Raw genomic sequence first — 21,574 nt, forward strand, 5'->3', positions numbered from 1 at the left:
CCTTCTAGGACACAGTGAAGAAAAGTCCATCAAAATGCCCACAAAACACATTGCATTCAGCTAAAATTAACTGAGCCAGGCACTATGCCAGATGCTTTTGTCTTTATTCCTCAGAAGAACCTGGAAAGAAGGTATTGTTGTCACTATGTAATCAATGCAGAAAAGTCCAAGGACTTCGCCACTCTGAGAAACGAGAATCCACGCAGGAAATGAGAACCCGGTTAACCGGCAGTTCCTCAACTTCAGGTATCAACGTGCTGGTGTTCAGACTACACCCCTTTCCGTTTCACTTCTCCCCTCTGATGCTGCTCAAGGAACACTGGGCCTTCACTTCTCACCACCGTTGTCTGATCGTTCAGTGACTTTTACGGGTGAAAGCAAGCACACTCAAACAGGTGACCCCAGCAACGTAGACATTTATGAAGCTCTTTCTACTCCAGTTTCCAGAAACTGTCATGGTGAAGGGAAATAACTTCTCTGTAATTAGAAAGGGTGGGAAGCGGGCTACTGCAGGCATATGTGCTTAATATGTGTGTAGTAAAGAGCTAATCAATGTACACGCTGAAAAAAATAGTTTTTTTCCAATAGTACAAAAAGGTACAGAGAAAAATAAGTTTCCCTGTCATTCTGTCCCCAGGCTTCTCCCTGGAGGCATGCACTGTTGCAGACCTTGTGTGTCCCTCCAGCTATCCTCTGCCTATCCAAGTATGTAGGTATCTATGAACATATATTTTTATTTCCTGTTTCTGTTTTTTACGTAAATGATAGCACACCACACATAGCATTCAATACTTTATTGAGTTTATTGAACAATAAATTTACTCGGTGAGTTTATTAAAGCTTCTGTGATGCATTATATGGACGTGTCTTATTGTTTTAATGCCTGCGTAGTACTCCACTGTATGAGTTTCTAACCAGCGTCCTACTGAAGGACATTTAAGTTGTTTCCAGTCTTCTCTTTATTCATGCATTTTAGACAGATTTTTATAACAAAGATGGAAAGAAACAGAAAAAGGTTTTGCTTAACTCTCATTTATCCAGAAAATCCAATTAATAGAGGCCCCACTCTGTTCTGAGGGTGCCTAGTAGTTTGGGTCAACATAATTCAAATTCTGAGCTTGCAAGCAAAAGTTTTCAAAATTATTTTGCTCTGCATTAAATACAAACTAGACAGAAGTGCCTCTGTCTCAGAGATGATCTGCTGTTTACACAAAATGGGATGTGGGAAGGAAACAAGAGCGTACGCATAAGAGAGAACCTAAGAGAAGATGGATGAAAACTGGAACCCGGAAGCAGAACCCTTCTCTCTCTCCACATCACCTCATCTCTGTGTCCCTCTTGTGTCACTTTTATTCAGTTCTCTTTGTGCTGACCAGCTTTCTCTGCAGTGCAAGATGCTGGCCAGCTCTACAGGACCTCACAGGAAGAGTCTCCATCAGAGACTGAGTGTCATCTCAGTGTCCTAATTGCCAATTTCTGGAAAAAGAATCTAATTCCCACCCTTCCCTACCCCCCACTGAAGAGATTGGGTCCCCTTGGTTCGTTTACTCCCGCTCCAATTAGCTCTGGTTAAAGGGACAAGGCTTATTAGAAGATGGCTGCAGAGACCTGATCCTGAGGGTCAACCCCAATAATCAGAAGGGTAATGGGCTGGGAGAGGCCCTCAAGTGCTGCCATGTGGTCCCCCTGGGACAAGAGCTGCTTAGTCAGTAACTGCATCAGCGTGATCCTTGACACCTGTCATGAGGTCTTCAACTTTGCTGTGCAGCTTTCTAGCCCAGAGTCTCCCATTAGAAATGGACCCGGACAGTTATAGAAAGGCCTGGCTGACAGGTGGGCCAGGCCTTGTCCAATAGCAGCAGTGCACAAGTGTTTGCGGGTGAGAGGACGTGTGTGATTTGGGCAGGCATTTGCAAAGGATGCCTCATCCCCTGAGCCACACACATAAAAGAAGTGAACTTATTTTGACAGTGTTTTCACCTTATTTTGTCAAATTGCAAACATGTTATTCTTAAGAAATTTCGTAAACTGAAATATGTGAGACTTGTTTTTGAATATGTTCTTTTTGAGGAAAGCATTTAAAAAAAAAAAGAAAACTTGTTTATGTCTGGAAGATGAGTAATGTAAACAAGCTGTCTGCATTTGAGAGAAGTCTGATGGAGGTAGGGCTAGGATCTACGCTTAAACTCCTGACTGCTGTAACCTCCAAATTCCCAGTAAAAGTTTTAGCGTGAAAGCCCCGTCTGCCCTACCCTCAATGAACATCAATCTTGCGGCATCTCTAAGAATGATGAACTGGACACACAGGCCTGGAGGGAACGCCAAACTTTGTGTGGACCGCAGAGGTAAATCTCGCCAGTAGAGGTCACTGACGTTCCAGATAAGACTCAGCAGCAGCTGAGCACATCCCAGGGAGCTTTCATCTACCCCTCCATTAATTTGCTCCCTACCTAGTTTACGGAAGGAAGTAAATGTCAACGTGGCACAAACCAAGTGTGTGCATACTATCAGCGATTTTTCTCAGCAGTACTTTACCCTTTGATATCCCAAACCTGAGGGTTTTTAGTTTAACATTAAGTTAATACTCAGAATAAGACTGGCAGTAACTTGAGACACAAAGGGTACAACTCAGGGAGAGGGGTGAAAAGAGGCAGGCTGTGGACTGCCTACAAAGAATGAGAAGCATCTATGAGCCACCTATGGGCCAGGAGCTAGCCATGGACAGTAGCTGCATCCAGTGGACCAATTTGTCAGCATTATCTAGTGGCCACCAATGGAGCAGAGAGATGCCACCAAGGGCCATCTACTCATTAAGGGTGGAGGGGAAGAAACTGCATTTGTAGGATGGGGGAGGGAGTACTAGGGCACCTGAAAACAATTGTTGCCACATGGCAGCACCCACAGTTTATAGTGACCCAAGGCTAAGAGGCTGCCATCCTCAGAGGCCAGGTGAGAATACCAACTTCATGAGCCATTAGGATATGTGACCTGTTCCCTACTCAGGTAGCCAGGTAACTGTACCTCACAGCCACTGGACAACTGACGTGTGATGGTCCTATGAAACCAGAAAAGAGATACAGAGGCAGCAGGAGTTCCCATGGGAAGGGAAGGAAGCGGTCCATTTATCTGTGAAGAAGCATGTGACCTAGGCCTAAGCCAATCAAAACACTGCATTTCCTCAGTCAGTAATTGGCTCAACAATGTGCATGCGACTCACTCAGAGCCAATGAGACTTATTGACTCCTAGGAATGCTGTAAGACAGGTGTGTTTCTCTCCTGACTGGAGTTGGAGCTGAGAAGATACAGAGTTTGGAGATACTGCCTCCTTCTTGTCAGCATAAGGGAACACCTGGAGCTGAGTGGGGCCACCTTGGAGCTCCTGAGATTATGACTAACACAAAGGAAGAACCTCAAGGTAGGAGGAAATTGAGTCCCGATGACATTGTTTGAACCCTGAATCCGGTCACACGTTAAGTTCATTCTACTCCTGGGTTTTGGTGAGCCAATGAACCGCTGCCTTCCCCATGTGCCAATTAGAACTGCATTCTTGGACCTCCTGTGGTGGGAGAGATGAAGTTTTCCCCAAGCCAGTTCTGATTTCTGATACCCTGAGGATTCCTTGTATTGAAGTTGATCTGAGATAAGCCCAGTTGGCCAAGGCAAGCTGCTCAGGCTCAAAAGGTCACCCAAAACTTATTCTCTCACAAATAGCCGGACCATTCTGAATCTTTGTGACCACTCCTGACCCCTGAGAAGGAGCCAACAAGTTCAAGGCATGACTTTGAACTTGAAGGTTAACACGGAAACACCAGCACTCCTATTACATATCATCACACATTTAGAAGCATCTCACTGAAACTGAAGTTGAAATTTCAACTTCAGAGTTAGAAGAGCTTGTAGTAGGAGAGGGTTGATAAATTAATTGGACCATTCCCATGCTTACCAATTTAAAATGTATAAAGTATCATTGATTTTTCTCTTTACTCAAAGTTTGGCCTTTATCCCTATCTTTTAGCAACGGTAAAAAAATGTCTGTTCTCTTTTGTTCCTTTTTGCTTTTTTTTTTAAAAATCAAAGTAAAACATAACCACAATAAAGTGCACAAATCTTAAGTGCATGCTTGCTAGGTTTAACATATGTACTCATAAAACAAGTGACTTTTCCTCTCTGGATCTGTGTCCTCAGCTGTCAAGTGACTGTTAGTGAGGCGGCCTTTCTTAAGTCTCTTCTCAGACTCTCTTCCAAGCCAGTGACACCTATTTTGCATGTTTCGATGCAATAGCACCTGTCTCACGATTGCAGTTACCCCACACCCGGTGCAGTGGCTCCGCATGGTTGGCCCTGGATAAGTTTTTATTAGGCTGAGCTGCCTCTGACACAATATACAGAAGAGCCCAGCTTTGGGAGCCGGAGGCTGTTGACCAGAGTCCACAGCCCATGACCCACGGTCATCACAGTGTGCACAGCACCTGGCTGAGGGGAGCCGGGGGTCCCCATCACCACCACAGTAGTAAATGCTCACATGCGGAGGATCTAATAGATATTTACTATCTGCCTGGATGGATGGATGGATGGATGGATGGATGGATGGATGGATGGATCTCAGTTCCAAATCCTTCAGGATGAGAAAAAGACCTAAACAAAGAAGGAGCCGATTCTGAGGTAAGCAGGCTGTTGTCTTGACAGGAAAAAAGGGATACCCTGCCCATCCATCCTGATGCTTATTGTTCAAATCAATTTCCAGTTCCCCTGTAGTGTAACTGCACAATCCAACTCCTCGGAAGTCTTTTGGAGCCCAGCACATTGCTTAAGCCATCATGAAACTAGATTGTTTATGAATTGTTTGCTGAAGGGTTTGCTTTATGCCTGATAGTGTTAGATCAGCCGGGGAAAATGTATGTATATCAGTTAAGATGCTTTGGATTTCAATCCTCAGAAAAACCAACTTAAGATGTTTCAAAGTAGGCAATTCTGAAGCTCAGTTGTATCAACACGGACTCAGATCTTTATTCATATCTGTCAGCTCTGTCTGTAATATCCATCCTCACGGGCAGAAGATGGCCAAAACCAGTTGAAGCATCAGGCCCTCACACAGGTCCAGGAACAAGGAGACTGGGCAGCATGGTAGGACTTTCTCCCTTCCTCAAGGCCCTCAGCAGTCCACAGTGTAGATCAGTCCTTGTCAAAGAGTAAAGAGATGGCCACAATAAAGATTATCACCTGGGATTGGGCTCATGGTCACCAAATAACTATAAAACGGGATCTTTGAGCATGGAAGGAGCAGACATAAATTATGAGTGAGGAACCAACATGTTTGCCAGAACATGACCACGTTGGCGGTCACTGGCAATCATCCAGGTGGATTCCGATTCAACTAAATAAATTATTTTTTAACTTTAAATCATCCATTGCCAGAGTAAAATTGGATGACAGCCATTGACCATTGACCAGGCAACCAAGGGCTCTGTGCAAATAGTTCTAGTGGCTTTTGGAGGCCCTTGGTGACAATGAGGGCCTTCTTGCTCTGTTTACCACAGATTCTCTCCAGCAAATGCAGACTCGATAAGTGTACTCGGCCTCTTCCTGGGTAAAGGTCACGGCTCAGGGAGAAAGCAGCTCATTGTGTGGCCTTACAGAACAGTCATCATTTGTTCCTTCGCAGTGAAACTCAGCAGTCTGGGGACAGAACTGAAAACCATTTAACTTCCCTTGTTAGCTCCACCTCAAGAGCACACCCTCGTGAGCCTGGATAAATGGCTTTGTGAGGGAGGCATGTGAGGGTTGGCAATGACCCTGGGAGGTCAAGAGGTTGAGGGCAAGGGGTGATTTCCCAGGAAGTACCCAAGATGTCACCTAAGAGGCTCATGTACTAACAAGTGGCCTTTTATTTCCACCCTTTCTCCACGGTTATGGAGGCAGAACGAAGGTTATCCTAATCCTAGATGCAGGTGGTGTGTGTGTGTGTGTGTGTGTGTGTGTGTGTGTGTGTGTGTGAAAGAGAGAGATCAGGATCTGTGTATGTGTATGAATGTGAGAAAAGTGGGCAGGGCCCAGAGACCGGAGAGGGAGTTGTGCCTGTTGTAATTAACCCACCCCCAGGGATCACCCTGGGTCCACAGGGTGCCACTCTTCCCTCCCTCCCAGAGTTGGGAGGAGCCCATTGGACCAAATGGGTGAAAGAACAGGTATGTGCTGTATCATTACCATTGTCATGTGCTCTCTTGGCCTCTTTTCTACCTTTGTCAATGTTTTGCTTTACTCATTCTTTCTCCTTGTCTCTGCATGTGGCTGCAGTAGTTAGGAGCCCCCTTCCCCAAGAACAGAGTATGTGTATCACTAGAGGCACCCACGATAATTTCAGGGGCACAGAGACAAACATTTTGTAGCTTAACAGATTATGCATTTATTATACTTTTATCACATACACATACAAAAAAAAATTGTGATGAGAATTACAATGTGTAAGATGCCCATGAGAATTCCACTGGTGCTTGAGCTCTTCCTCCAGAAGAATGTTGAGCTCCCCTACAGGGTGGAGGAAAACAAGACCCAGATGGAGGGAATTTGAATGGCCTTTTGGACCATAATAGTAGTGCCTTCAGTACTTAAAAATCATGTCTCTGGGCTCCTAATCCAATGCTCATCTCTCCACACCATATATCTGTCTCATCTGGAACACTTTCTATTTTTACAGTAACAAAATTCTTGTAAATTACTCAGTGGAAATAGCTGCTTTCTAGAGGACAATACAGGGAGCTGGTAATTTCTGGTTTCTAATTCCACTTTCATCGAAGTCTTTTAAGAAATCTCTAATTCTTTTTTTCTTTTTAGTCCCTCATCCAGGAAATTACAGGATATTACTGACATTTCACTGGGTTTTTTAAGAATTTAAAAGGTAATAAATAACTATATCCTGGTTTCAAAGAAAGTTTAATTGAAATTAAATTTCAATACCCCAGATAAAAAGCTACATCATATGCAAGATTACATAGCTCACGTTTGTACCAATCTGTTTTATAAATTTCTGTTTTCTTATGACAGACGCAATGTAACTGAGACATCTAGTGTCCAATCCTAAGAAAAACAAATTTCCACTGATTCTGGGTTTAAAGAATTCGCCAAATCTGTTTATGGCACTTGTGAGTAAAACTACGAATTCCACCCTCCCCCCCATCCCACCCCAATCTTGGAAAACCCACCTGCTTCCTGGGCTGAATCCTTTCCCAAGTGAAAAATATTTTCATATCACAGAAGTTCATGAAATGTTTCCCACATTTAGTATTCTTGTTATAATAGTGTTGACATCCACATGGATAAAATCCATCCCTTCAATCCCATCCCATCCTTCTCCAAGTTTTTAAAGCAATTGTCCCCATAGAAAATGCATCTCTTCTTCAATGACATTTGAGTCTAGAGTCACATCTTGTTTTCTAGATTACCAGTCACCAAGAATGTCCTCAAGAAGAATGTACATGTAAACTCAAGGTATTTAAATTAATTTCTATATACACAAAATGTGTGTTATTTAAATTATAAAATATTTTATAAACTATAAAATTATAAAATGATTTTATGTTATATAAAATATACATACATAAATAATATGTGTTCATTTCTGTCACATAATGAATAATGTCATACCATAACTTTTTAAGTGAATCATATCTTAAATACAGTACCAAAGCAAAAACAGCAAAAGAAAAAAATAGATAAATTGGACATCATCAAAATTAAAAACTTTTGTGTTTCAAAGGACATCATCAAGAAAATGAAAAGATGACCCTCAGAATAGTAGAAAATATTTTAAAATAATGTATTTGATAAAAGATTTTTTATCTAGAATATGTAAAGTACAATTACAACTCAATAATAAAAGACAAAATATAGTAACCTAATTTAAAAATGGACAAAAGATCTAAATAGAGATTTTTCCAAAGAAAATATACAAATGGCTAATAAGTACATAAAAAGATGCTCAATGCCACTAATCATCAGGGAAACACAAATCAAAACTACAATGAGATACCACTTCACATCCAGTAGAGTGGCTATAATCAAAAAGACAGATAATAACAAGTATCGATGCAGATGTAGAGAAAATGGAACCACTGAGCACTGCTGGTGGGAATGTAAAATGGTGGAAACAGTCTAGCCATTCCTCAAAGGTTAAACATAAAGTTACCATATAACCCAGCCATTCCTCTTCTAGCTACATATCCAAGAGAAATGAAAGTATATGTCTACACACAGACTGGTACACAAGTGTTCATAAAAGTGTTATTCATAATAGCTAAAAAGCATAAGCAACCCAAATGCTCACCAACCAATAAAAGGATAAATAAAATGTGGTCTAGCCACACTGTGGAATATTATTTGGCCATAGGAAGGAATGAAGTACAAATACATGCTACTGCATGAACAAACCTTGAAAATGTTATGCAGAGTAAAAGAAGTCAGACAACAGAAGATCACGTAGTGCATGATTCCATTTATATAAAATGCCTAGAGTAGGCAGATCTATAAAGATAGAAAGTAGATTAGTAATGCTTAGGGCTGGTTGGAGGGAAATGGAGAGTGACTCCTCATGGGTATTGAATTACATTTTGGGGTGAGGAAAATATTATAAAATTGATTGTGGTGATAATTGTTGAACGCTGTGAATGTACTAAAAACCTTTGAATTATATATTTTAAATGAGTGAATTGTACAGTGTATAAATTATATCTCAACAAAGCTATTATTAAAAAGTGAATTATAAGTAGCTACATATTTTAAATAATCAGCAAAATGATTTTTTAAATGTACTGTCACCCCTCCCCTGAACACTTTCATAACCTTCATTTCTACCCATCTCGCAAACGCTAAGGCAATCTCCTTGGATGTCTCTGCAATGGAATTTGTGACGATCTCTGCTGAAGTTAATCCTAAATTAAGGCCCTTCCAGATGAAAATAGATCTCATTCATTCTAAAAAGAAGAAACCAAGTTCTCTGCTGGAGGGAGGACCTCAGAAATAAATCAACCAATCAAAGTAAGTGGGAAAAGGACATGGGGAAGGAGGTTAAATATAAATCAATCTGTAGCCTTGGCCAGTTGCTGCTGCTGTTGATAAGAAGAATAACCCCGCATACAGATTCCACACCAGGTGGCCATTGGGCTGTTGTAAACAGCAGAGGATTGTCTACCAGTAATGCTGACCTACTGTCCCAGTCTACCAAGTTTCCCAGGATGTGGGACTTTCAGTTTGAAAATGGAAATAATCCAGAAAAAAACAGAATGAGTTTTTAATGGGTAAGGTAGACTTTGGCGCAAGGAAAGATATACACACACATTAACATGTGTCTGAATCAGTATTCAGTTCACTTAAGTTTAAGTTTAAAAATATAAACTTGAAGTCAACTTATAAATATGGTTATTTTATTCACAAGTATGTTTGTTCAAAGTATATGTAAAAGTAAATTATGTGTAAAAATAAGAATAATCTTTTTCTTTCATCTTTGAAATAATGCAAATTTCAAAGGTAATACGTATTTCCTAAACAAATAACTCTTTATATGAATTGACTTAACTAAATTCCCTTAAACATTTTAAACAATATTTACAAATTTAATGCAGGTCCCCTCAAGTATTTCAGTTGCCTAACAGAATAGAGTTACAAACAAAATCTTATTGAATTCATCAAAAAGTAATAAATATATTAAATAAAAATTATAGAAGTACTAAATCAAATCCACGTAAACATTCAAACTCTGTTTACAGATTTAATTATATTAACATGTTCTAAAGTCTCTTAATTTTTCCAGTAGCATAAATAAGAAACACTCACAGATTAAAGCGACGAATACAAAACTTGTAGTGAACTCCATTTTTTAAATAGTATCAGTCAATTTACTTTTTTGGGCCCAAACTTTTTTCTCTATCTTCCCAGGGCTTCAAGAGCTACAGAGCTGCGATCTCAGGTCCATGGAACGTGAACCCAGGACCCAGGATGCCGTTCACTGACGTGCAAACCTGTGCCTGTTGATATGCTGAATCTCATTTTAGAGTATGAGACCCTCTAAATCCGTGTGTCCCCATCCGCAATCTCTGCCTTAACCTCTTCTATAACTTTTACTTTTCTGATTTGAACTAGAGATTCTGAATCCTATGTGTACTCAGCCGGCCTGTTCCCCTGCATTGAAGAGATTTTCCCTTTCTTTATACCTGCCTAAAATGTTGTGTTCAAGTATTCTAAAATTCCGTGATGATACCCTTTTACACATTTAAAGCGCTTTGCAAATATAAAGAAACATACGGCTATAAATGTTGCTGCCAGTATTATTTGGCCAACATTTATTAGCTCCTTCATATCAATTCTCAATTAATACTTTTTGAATAGGATATAAAGGGTGAACCAAAATTCTATAATAATAGTCGTATTTTGGAAAATGGTGAGATGATTCTAATAGTTCATCTGGAAGAGAATGCAATCATGAATGGTTAGAAAAATGCCTAGAGTAGGCAGATCTATAAAGATAGAAAGTAGATTAGTAATGCTTAGGGCTGGTTGGAGGGAAATGGAGAGTGACTCCTCATGGGTATTGAATTACATTTTGGGGTGAGGAAAATATTATAAAATTGATTGTGGTGATAATTGTTGAACGCTGTGAATGTACTAAAAACCTTTGAATTATATATTTTAAATGAGTGAATTGTACAGTGTATAAATTATATCTCAACAAAGCTATTATTAAAAAGTGAATTATAAGTAGCTACATATTTTAAACAATCAGCAAAATGATTTTTTAAATGTACTGTCACCCCTCCCCTGAACACTTTCATAACCTTCATTTCTACCCATCTCGCAAACGCTAAGGCAATCTCCTTGGATGTCTCTGCAATGGAATTTGTGACGATCTCTGCTGAAGTTAATCCTAAATTAAGGCCCTTCCAGATGAAAATAGATCTCATTCATTCTAAAAAGAAGAAACCAAGTTCTCTGCTGGAGGGAGCACCTCAGAAATAAATCAACCAATCAAAGTAAGTGGGAAAAGGACGTGGGGAAGGAGGTTAAATATAAATCAATCTGTAGCCTTGGCCAGTTGCTGCTGCTGTTGATAAGAAGAATAACCCCGCATACAGATTCCACACCAGGTGGCCATTGGGCTGTTGTAAACAGCAGAGGATTGTCTACCAGTAATGCTGACCTACTGTCCCAGTCTACCAAGTTTCCCAGGATGTGGGACTTTCAGTTTGAAAATGGAAATAATCCAGAAAAAAACAGAATGAGTTTTTAATGTGTAAGGTAGACTTTGGCGCAAGGAAAGATATACACACATATTAACTTGTGTCTGAATCATTATTCAGTTCACTTAAGTTTAAGTTTAAAAATATAAGCTTGAAGCCAACTTATAAATATGGTTATTTTATTCACAAGTATGTTTGTTCAAAGTATATGTAAAAGTAAATTATGTATAAAAATAAGAATAATCATTTTCTCTCATCTTTGAACTAATGTTCCATTAACCTGCAAATTTCAAAGATAATACGTATTCCTGCACATATATCTGATCTCTGGAAAGAAAAGGTAATCTGAGCACAAAAATGGTGATAGAATTATCATAAGGAAAAAGATTATGGACTTATAAAAATTGATGATTTCTATGTGATGGAAATACTACAAACAAGGAGAAAGAGAGAGAGAGAGAGAGAGGAAAGAGGGAGAGACTAGGAGAAAATGTCAGCACATCACATATGCATAAAATGGTTCATACCTGTTGTAGGTAAATATTTCCTAGAAATCAATGAGAAGAAAACATTCTCCCCTCTTTCACCTCCCCATCTAAAAGGATGACAAAAACCTTCCACGGCTGATATAGAGCCAGGAACCATGAAAGGAAAACAAAGATAAAATAGCAAATGCTAAAACACAAATCTTTAAAAAACAGTTTAGAAATCTGTCCAGAAGTGGAGACAAGCTCACGAATAATTCCACTTTATAACATTAACATGATAAAAACCACTGACAAGTGACAATGGGAACTCAACATGATTTGAGTCAATAAGCATTTCTCCTAACGGGAACCAATAGGCCAAGGTGTGCATATGTGTTTTACATCTAATATTTTAAAATATATGTGTCCTTTATGTGATGGCCCGATGGCTCAGTTGGTTACAGCACAAGCTCTCAATGACGAGGTTGCTGGTTCAATTCCAGATTGGGATGGTGGGCTGCGCTCCCTGCAACTAAAGATTGAAAATGGCAACTGCATTTGGAGCTGAGCTGTGCCCTCCACAACTAGATTGAAGGACAATGACTTGGAGCTGATGGGCCCTGGAGAAACACACTGTTCCCAAATATTCTCCCAAAAATTTTTAAAATAAATAAAAATATAAATAAAATATATGTGTCCTTTAAAACATATTAGTAACATCTTTGGCCAGGATTCTATTAACCATTATTTTCATGCCTTTCCAGCTCTAAACAGATATTTACAATAATGACTGAGGAACTGCATGTTTTTGAAATTTCTTTTCAATAATCTTTTATCAATGGAAGTCTTGCCACGCTGTCACCATAGAATGTATTTCTATCACAAACATCTGTGTCTTCAAGTGACTCCTCCTGCACAGCACATAAAGTAATTCTATTAGTTGTTCCATTGCCTGACTACTTTTGTGTAACAAAATTTTACTACAATTTGATATAGAAGATTCCTTTATCTGAAATGCAGAAAATGGGATTAAACAAAGATACTATTTAATGGAGAAAGAATAATGACACTGTCAGTTTAGCTGAGGAAATGAAGCCAAATTTTAAAAAATGTAAAAAGTTTCTAAATGCCAGAGAAGAGCCTCAATGAGCAAAAGTTAGAAGGAATTGCAACATGTTTATTTGCACAGAGATTTGTGATTGTGCAAAAAGCTGGATTTTCTGTTTTATCCAACAGGTGGCACTACACTAGCACCCTGCCTTGTTGAACGCTTGCTGGGGAAAGAAGGCTGCCAGGAGCCACCGAGACCACTTCCTGTAGCAGCGATCATGGGATCCATTTTTTGTCTGATTGTGGCCTTCGAGAACCTCATTCTGTCACAAAACATAACAACACAGGACCACACACAGAAAGGCACTTCGTAAAGTGTACTTGTTGAGGCTGATTCAAATCATTCTTCCTAGAGGTAAATTCATTTATTCATTCATCCCCTGCTTGGTGCTGAAGATTCAATAGTGAAGAAAATACACAGACCCTGTTTTTTATGGACCTTATAGTTTCGTGGAGGAAATAGAGACTACTGAAATGTTCACATTAATGAAATAATCACCAACTGCGGTGATTCAATAGAAAAGTAAAAGCCATGTAACAAACAGTACAGACATCAGGACAAGGTGAATCAAGGTAGAAATCCTGTATAAATGTGAACTAAATTCTGTGCAGAATGAGATAGGGATTGTCTAAAATGTTGACATCTACCCTGTGCATATCTATTACATTATCAGGCGTATCTGTGGTACTCTTTAAAATCATTCCCCACCCCCACCATGGTAACCAATAGACACAATCACCAACAGACACAGAAAAAGTGCCCCATTCACCTCCCACCAAACCTTACACTTCAGCCAAAGTCTTAGAGGGTTCCACACTTTCTCTCCTAAATGGCTTTTCTTCCTCTAGCCTCTCACCCTCAAAATGCAGTAATTCCATCAGAGGCTGCACATACCTACAACTGAAATTTCCCCAACGTGGTTTTCTTTGTGTCAATTTCCTTCTCATGAAATGTTCGACGCTCTTCCTCTCTCAGAGCTGACATTCTAGTTTCTCACACTGTTACTTAAGGATGTCCATGACATGCTCTAACTTCCTTTTAGTCCCACCTCCCATCGGCCCCTGTACAAATCCTGGAGGCAAAGAAGCATACCCACCAACCCTGAAATAAATATTGCCTACCTCCCTTCCCTACCTCTGTTCCATGCCTTTGCTCCATGCCATTCCAGGCATGTGAAATGGCTTTGTCTCTTATCATAAACGATGCCTTCCTTAAAACAAAATCACCAAACCTCGATGATAGAAATAATGGTTTGTTTTAAGCATACTTGCTTGGCAAAATAAAAAGTTGATAACTCAGTGTTAGTCACCCCATTAAAAATATTGTGTTACACTGATCTTTTGTTGCAGAGTCAGGGAAGCACAACCTTATGAAGACATCTCCCTTCACAGGCCTGGGCCTGACTCCATTTGGAGAGAAAATGAGCCCACACCTGAGAGGAATGTCCTAGTCCCAAGGCCCCTGAGAGTCCAGGCCAAGGGACCTGGAGGATGGCAAAGAACCCTTTTTTTCTGTTTGTTACGATTTGCCCTCAGAGTTCTGGTTTCCTGTCTGAGGACCTACATTTTCTTCCTGCCATTCACTGGACAGACGCGGTCTACCCACAGGGCTGCGGTCTTGGCCTTGCAGGCCTCTATGGAACAACCACATTAGAACAGGCCACGTGGTGGGGACAATTATCAGTGTGTATGCTAGTGAGTATAGAGTTTTGAAATACCCAGACATGCTGCTTTCTTTTATGTTTCCTATACTGACCCTCCCCCCATATTTCCGGAGGGTTCCATTTGCCTCAGAGAGGTTTAGGATTGTTACAGAAGAAATACAAAGAAAAAGAGAAAGAGAGGGGGAAAAAAAGTTAAGTATCAACCTCCAAATAAGATTTTAGGGTTTTTCAGCCAAATGATCTTAAAAGCTAGGTTTTGTAAGAGAGAAAAGATGTTTTAGATTCCTTTATTTCTCTTGTTGACATATCAAAAACAAACCTGATGAGGTAAGTCCTGGGACTTAGGGAAGTCCAAACATAGGGAAGTCCTGGGATAGACAGGAAGACAAAGAGGAAAACCACCCTCTCAGTCCTAGTGAACTACATAGGGAAACAAGAGAGAGGTGGAGGTACTGTCAGAGGTAACTCTAATCTCCCTTCTCCTGATTCTGCCCAAAGCAGGGAGGTTTGTTAAGTAGGTGGAGGAAAGATTGAAGGCGTCTGAAGACTTCATCTTTGGGACTCTGGGAGGAGCTCACCTTGTAGGTTGGCTGGCACCACCCTGGGAGTGGCTATATCAAGGTTTAACTCAACAGTACCATGTGATTCTGCAGGGAGAGAGGCGGAATGTAATTTTCTGGGCTGCCCTCAGGACCAGTAGGGAATAAATTGGACCAAGGAGTTCCCACCTGCTCCTGCTGCAAAGAGGCCTGGAAAGTAGCTGAGCTGAGAGCCCATAGGCCTCCACGTGTCGGCCATCAGGAGAAAAAGGTGAGTCAGCAACAAGACAGGGGGTGGATATTCTAGGAAAGAGCCAGATGGAGGGTGTGGGGTCTGTGGCAGCAGGCAGAGCAGAGACTGAGTCATCAGGGAGAACTAACAGGCCCTTCCAACCCAGGAGGGACCACAGGAACTGTAGCTACAACCTCAACAGCAAGTGCTCACAGAGCTCCCAGGGAGTGGATACAACCAAGGGACCACCCACCCACATCAGAAAGCAGCAAAGATGCTGCATGGACCTGAGGGTGCCATCTTTCTCTGTCATAGGGAATGCTTTAGCCACACCTCCACCAAAAACCCAGACACCATCTCGAAAAGACAGAAAGGGAGGATGCAGGTACCTAAGAGGCTAAGCATGTGTTACCTAAAGAGATGGACCATTTACCTAATATGTCTATTTAACTTGTTGTGCCAGAGTATTCTTCCCACCTGTTCGGTGGTTGGAGGCTTGAAAGGAAAATAGCAATAATTTCAGAGAAATGAAGATGCTACATCTTCTCTGCACATTTGTGAGTAGGGTGAAAAAAATCTGCAACCCTTCACACATATGAGTGTTGCCAGCTTTTCCCGTCCTCCCCGCTGCTGCTAAATTTGGTGCTTGCTCGGGCTGCTCAGTTCCTCCCATCCACCCACACCCAACTGTGAAGAAGAGCTTAGAGGGTCCAGACAGGATTTGGGGGATTTTCGATGCAGAATGGGGGAAATGGGAGAGAGAGAGAAAAGTGGTATAAGACACATGGGTAGATTCTAAGGAGAAAAGAATAAAAACCAAGCTCCTCTTGCAAGCAGCCATGAAGGGCATAAATGGGTATATTCGCATCGAGTGGGAATGGGAGAGGGACAGAGAGAGATGTAGGGAGAGAAGGGGTAGATGACAGACCATGCTGTTCTGGGGAACGAGAGGGAGGAATGGAATGGTTGAACATTAGAGGAGAGGAAATGTATTGTGATAAGAGCAGCTCTAGATTACATACTTGGATCTCATATATATTCCTTGAAATTAAGAGTAGAATTCCTATCAGGATTTTGCTTTTTTGAACCCCACCTACTTAGGGAGCTCAGCTTTGACAGGTTTAAAAACACAATGACCGTCCCGTTATACAGGAGATGCATTAATATAGAGCAGGGGTTCTCAACTGGGGGTGACTTTGCCTCCCAAGAGACATTTGGCAATGTCTGGAGACATTTTTGATGGTCACAACTGGGAGATATCATCTACTGGGTAGAGGCCAGACATGCTGCTAAATATCTTACAGTGCACAGGATAGCCCCCAACAGCAAAGAATTATCCCAGTCAAAATGTCAGTAGCGTCACGGTAGAGAAACCCTGATATAGAAAAATGGAAGAAGGGGTAGTTATTTCCTTACATCCTCTCTTCCCAAAGACTAAACGAAAAACAGCTTTTTTTCATTTGAAACATTTTTTCAAGTTGGTGATATTGATTCTTAAACAGCACTAAATACATAGAGTAATATTAGCCAAATCATAGAATTAGGGTTTCTAAAAACCTTTAAGTTGGGAGAATTCCTATTGAAGAATTCCAGTCCCTGTGGGAAAAGTTGAATATGGAGGGTTTTACAAAATTCATGAAAATCCCCCACAAATATTTTTACTCTCGATATAAAAGACACATAACTAGCACACCAAGTAAAAGCTATCACATTTAAGATATGATCAATAGAAACAACCATGGTTACTCTCCATCTTTTGCTCACTAGTAGATAATCATCAGAATGTAGCTCTCCTTCCCGTAACAGCAAATGGCAGGGAGGACCACCAGTGATGAATCAAAAGCATTGTCCCTCAGGTGGTTTATGAACGAACAAAATGGACTCTAAGAGATGGGTTTTTTTGGTGTTTTTTTTTTTTTTACTTTTATTTATTTAAAGTGTGTTTTTCCAGGACCCATCAGCTCAAGTCAAGTGGTTGTTTCAATGTAGCTGTGGAGGGTACAGCTCAAAGTGGCCCATGTGGGGATTGAACCGTCAATCTTGTTGTTAAGAGCACTACTGCACTCTAACCAACTGAGCTAACGGGCCACCCTAAAAAACGGTTTTCTAGTCTGGCACATAATGTGCAAAAATCAAACTTGTAACAGCTAGGATCATAATTTGTGCTTTAATAACTGACAAATGGTAGCTTAAATACCTAAGCATCTATTTTTCTCTCTCATAACAAGAAGGCTGGAGGAAAGCCATCCAAAGCTGGTGCAGAGGCTTAAAGATGTCGGGACAGGAATTCTCTTGGACTTTTTGTCATGGTGACAGACAGCTGTTGCATTTCCAGACATTGTATCCATGTTCGATGAAGGAAGAAGACAGGGGGCCACAGGGAGAAGGTGTGGTGGCGGCCTCATCTGTTCCTTCTACCAGGAAGAGCAACAGCCTTCTGGAAGCCGAAAGAGGACTCCTCTCCTTTCTCATTGGGTCATATAACCAACTCTAGCTGTCAGGGAGGCTGGAAAAGCAACGTTTAGCGTTACTGTCCTCTGTAGCAGGCAGCAAGGGAGAAAGAGGTGTGAAGTATCTGTTGAGTTAACCGTAATATAAAAAAACACTCCAGCTTCCAGCCTGGCATCTCTGACTAATTGGAGGCCTGTTGAGGAAAAAAATGAGAACCAGAGCTGAGAGTTGATTTTCTGAGAGATTCTGAACACGAGCAGTCCTACTTGGGTGCCTAGAATTGGGGCAGTGGCCTTTCTCACCAGGTTTGCTGACACCTGGAAGCTCTGTGGGCTCTGAGGGACCATATTCTTGGCTTAGGCCTTGGTGGCCTCACAGCAGGCACTATAAAGGAGTGAGAGTCCCTCAAGCTACTTCCTGAGTAGACACAGTGACAAAGGGAAGCCAGAGCAGGAAAGCAAGAACATAACAAACCCAGCTACCTTCACACTGTCAATGGTGCGTGTCTAACTGACCACTTGGGCACTCTTGGAAATAAACACTTACGGAGAGATTGAATTATTCACACAAGTGGAAAGTGGGGGCAAGATAAAAAAAATTGGGGGTTAATGATGTTAGCAGGATTTCATGTGTAGCCACAGGCTCATATGGCTGCCTGCCTGGAGATTTGATCATAATAACAAGTGTGAGAACAACTGGCCACTTTGAAATCAGTTTTTCCAACTTTCACAACAACCCACAACAAATGGAAGATATTTAGATCTAGCCCACTGCTAGACGGCAGTTCATGACCAATGAGTTTCTGCTCTCGTTGGTGTCTCTGCCAAAATGAGCTGCTTGTGACATACCCAGCCTCTGCCAAGGGGGAGGATTGCAAACCCCAGGCCCTGCCTCCTTCCCGTTCTCCTTCCTCATCTAACTTCTGAGGCGTTGCCTTTTCTCTACACCTAAGCTTTCTGCAAAGCCCAGGCTCAGCCCAACATGGTTATGTGGTCTGCTCTGGTTTCCCTGTGGGTTTTAAATTCAGAATGCCGAGTTCATTTATTAGCAGCTTCTCTGAGCAGGCCATCTCATTGATTTACTCATTCATTTTCATTTATTCATTCGCCATTCATCAAACATTTAGTAAGAACTATGTTCTTCTATGTTTTCTATGCACTAGAAAGGAAAAGACAAATAAAATCCTGTCCAGTCTTTTAGAATCTTACATCTAAGCAAACAAATTGGAGTGGTACATGTGTTATGAGCATTATGGTGAATGTATATATCAGGTACTATATTGGCACAAAGGAAGAAGAGGCCAATTCTATGGGGCAAAGCAGGAGGTGAATCTCAGGCATTACATATATTGAAATATTTTCAGTTGAGTTTGTTATTGAAATATAAGTAGGTATGTTGGTATGGTGGGCAGACCTTGCTGTCTACTCTACAGCTATCGGTCCCCTTTCTTTCACAAGAGAATATTGGTTTGGTTCAGCAATCAGGTCACAGGCAACAATGCACTTTTGGAAGGAAAGTCCATCTCCAGATCCAGGGACTATTGATTGGGCTAAGACAATGATCATGACTATGAATGAGATTTAAGGTCAGGTGGGAAGGAGCACTGGGAGAGGGGTGTGACTTCCAGAAAAAGCTATCTGGGAAGGGATTTCCTCCCTGATTTAAAAAAAAAAAAAAAAGGAGCAAATGCTCCTTCCTGCCATTGGATGTTGAGATCTTTAGAGCTGTAGCAGTCATCTTGTGACCATGAGGCCAAAGCAGAGAAAATTGTACAGAAGCTAACCCAGAACACTGCCATCGTTGAGTTGATGAATTCATCATCCCTGGGGCTGTGTATTAAGGACACTTTTTTTGCTAATTCTTTTATTGTGGCAAAATATACGTAACATGAAATTGATCATGTTAGCCATTTTTAAATGTATAATTCAGTTAAGTACATTCATATTGTTGTGCAACCATTAGTACCATCCATTTCCAGAGCTCCTTTCATCTTGCAAAACTGAAACCCTGTACCCATTGAACAATAACTCTCCATTCCTCTTTTCCCTCAGCCCCTGGCAACCACCGTTCTACTTTCTGTCTCTAGGATTTTGACTACTCTAGGGACCGCACATAAGTGTGTGGACTCTGAGAAAGAAGATACTAAGAAGGGTGCCTGGTGGCCAACTGGGCTCAAATTAAAACAAAAAAAAACAAACAAGCCAAAAAAAGCACACAAAAAAAACCAAAATAGGGCCTAGCAGTCATTGCTGCACAGGCACCTCTCATGCGAACCACACTGAGGGAGAAGACTGCAGTAAGCTGCTTGCCTACACTGTGTTCCTGCCACCTGAGCCAACCCTTATAAAGGAGTTCCTGGAATAGTATTTCAACCAATAGGACTGAAGCTTTCCTCATCCAATTGGAGCCAAGCAGCTATATTCCTATAAGCATTTCACTGACCAGAGTAGCTCCATTCTAACCAATCAGGACAGTGCCTTTTGAGCCAATCAGACTGTGAGGATTTGGAGTTCTTATTTGCATGAGAACAGATCAATCAGGGACCAGGAGTGAGGCCTTCTGCTTATATAAGTCGGTTCCCCTGTGGGTCAGGGTCCACACTTTACCTTTCCACTGAAGACTGGAGCTGAAACACTGAATATGAAGTAACAACAGACATCTCGCAGGACCAGAGCTGAGAAGTGGAAAGAAGGACAGAGCCGAGCAGAGCTGTTTCGCTGGAGAGGGGCCTGGCCCGAGGACCACCTTGCAGCCATGCTGATTCATAATTGAGCTGTAACACTATTGAGCCATTCCACAGCCACGCTCTCTTCATAGTTGTGCTGTATCACACTTGAGCTGTTTGCACGGAATAAAGTTTCTTTCTTCATCAAATCCCAAATTGGGGATTCCTGTTAGTTTCAAATTGATGCTAATGACCATTGGTTGATAAGTGGAATCATACACATTTGTCTCTTAGGACTGACTTATTTCACTCAGCATAATGTCCTCAAGTTTTAGCCGTGCTATATCCTGTGTGAGAACTACCTTCCTTTATAAGGCTGAATAATATTCCATCACATGGATATGTAACATTTTGCTCACATACGTTCATCTGTCATGGACACTTGGATTGACTATTGTGAATAGTGCTGCTATGAACATGGGTGTAAAAATCTCTTTGAGACTGTGCTTTCAATTATTTTGGGTGTATACCCAGGAGTGGCATTGTTGGATCATGTAGTAATTCTAGTTTTCATTTTTTGAGGGTCCATAAGGACTTCTTTTTTTATGGGCAAAATAAACTAATTTCTTAAGCCATTTTCTGACAGTTTTTCTGTTACTTGCAGCCGAATGCCTCCTAAGTGGTCTGACGGGGGACGTAGGGGAGGGAATCTGGGACAAGGAAGCAGTTGAAATACAGCAGATCTGCACAGAACCATCTGGCACATTTAGGGAACTGCAAAGAGCTGGACATATCAGCCCATAAAGTCCAAGAATGTATCAGTTGTATCTGGTGTTGAAACAACAGAACCTTCCCTAGTTAGTTTAAGCCAGAAACAAATGCATTAAGTGTACTGGGTAACTAAGAGTCTCTTGGAGAGTCAGAGTCAAGTGGAAAAGCTTTTCATCCAAGATCAACACCCAAGTCACACATCTGGTCAACACACACAGCACTGTCGTTTGCACAGGATACAGTGGCCGGGGCCTCTACCACTACTGCCTCAGGGCTATGCCTTGCTATCTTCATCAGCAATGTCTTCTTCCTCATATTTCTCTCCTCTGAATTAAAGTCTCTCATGGCTCTCACTCCCTGGGAGAAACTGAGTCATATGTATGCATTCCAGCTTCAAGGAGAGACGTTGATCTTGAGAAGACTGGACACAATGTTCTGAGGCTCATTGAA

At 41.2% G+C, this 21,574-nt stretch overlaps 2 long non-coding RNA genes across 2 annotated transcripts; both read left to right on the forward strand.

Annotated features, from left to right (window-relative positions):
• The first annotated feature begins 6,839 nt into the window (after window positions 1–6,839).
• Window positions 6,840–9,026, forward strand: LOC141567107 (uncharacterized). Its single transcript, XR_012489500.1, has 3 exons — window positions 6,840–7,139; window positions 7,435–7,485; window positions 8,867–9,026. It is a non-coding gene; the product is annotated as an uncharacterized LOC141567107 (long non-coding RNA).
• Window positions 9,027–10,853: 1,827 nt separating this feature from the next.
• Window positions 10,854–21,373, forward strand: LOC141567218 (uncharacterized). The gene is made up of 4 exons (XR_012489685.1): window positions 10,854–11,018; window positions 12,929–13,157; window positions 15,120–15,276; window positions 17,466–21,373. It is a non-coding gene; the product is annotated as an uncharacterized LOC141567218 (long non-coding RNA).
• The last annotated feature ends 201 nt before the right edge of the window (window positions 21,374–21,574 follow it).

Source organism: Rhinolophus sinicus, linkage group LG10 (assembly GCF_036562045.2).
Source record: "Rhinolophus sinicus isolate RSC01 linkage group LG10, ASM3656204v1, whole genome shotgun sequence".
Lineage (NCBI taxonomy): Eukaryota > Metazoa > Chordata > Mammalia > Chiroptera > Rhinolophidae > Rhinolophus > Rhinolophus sinicus.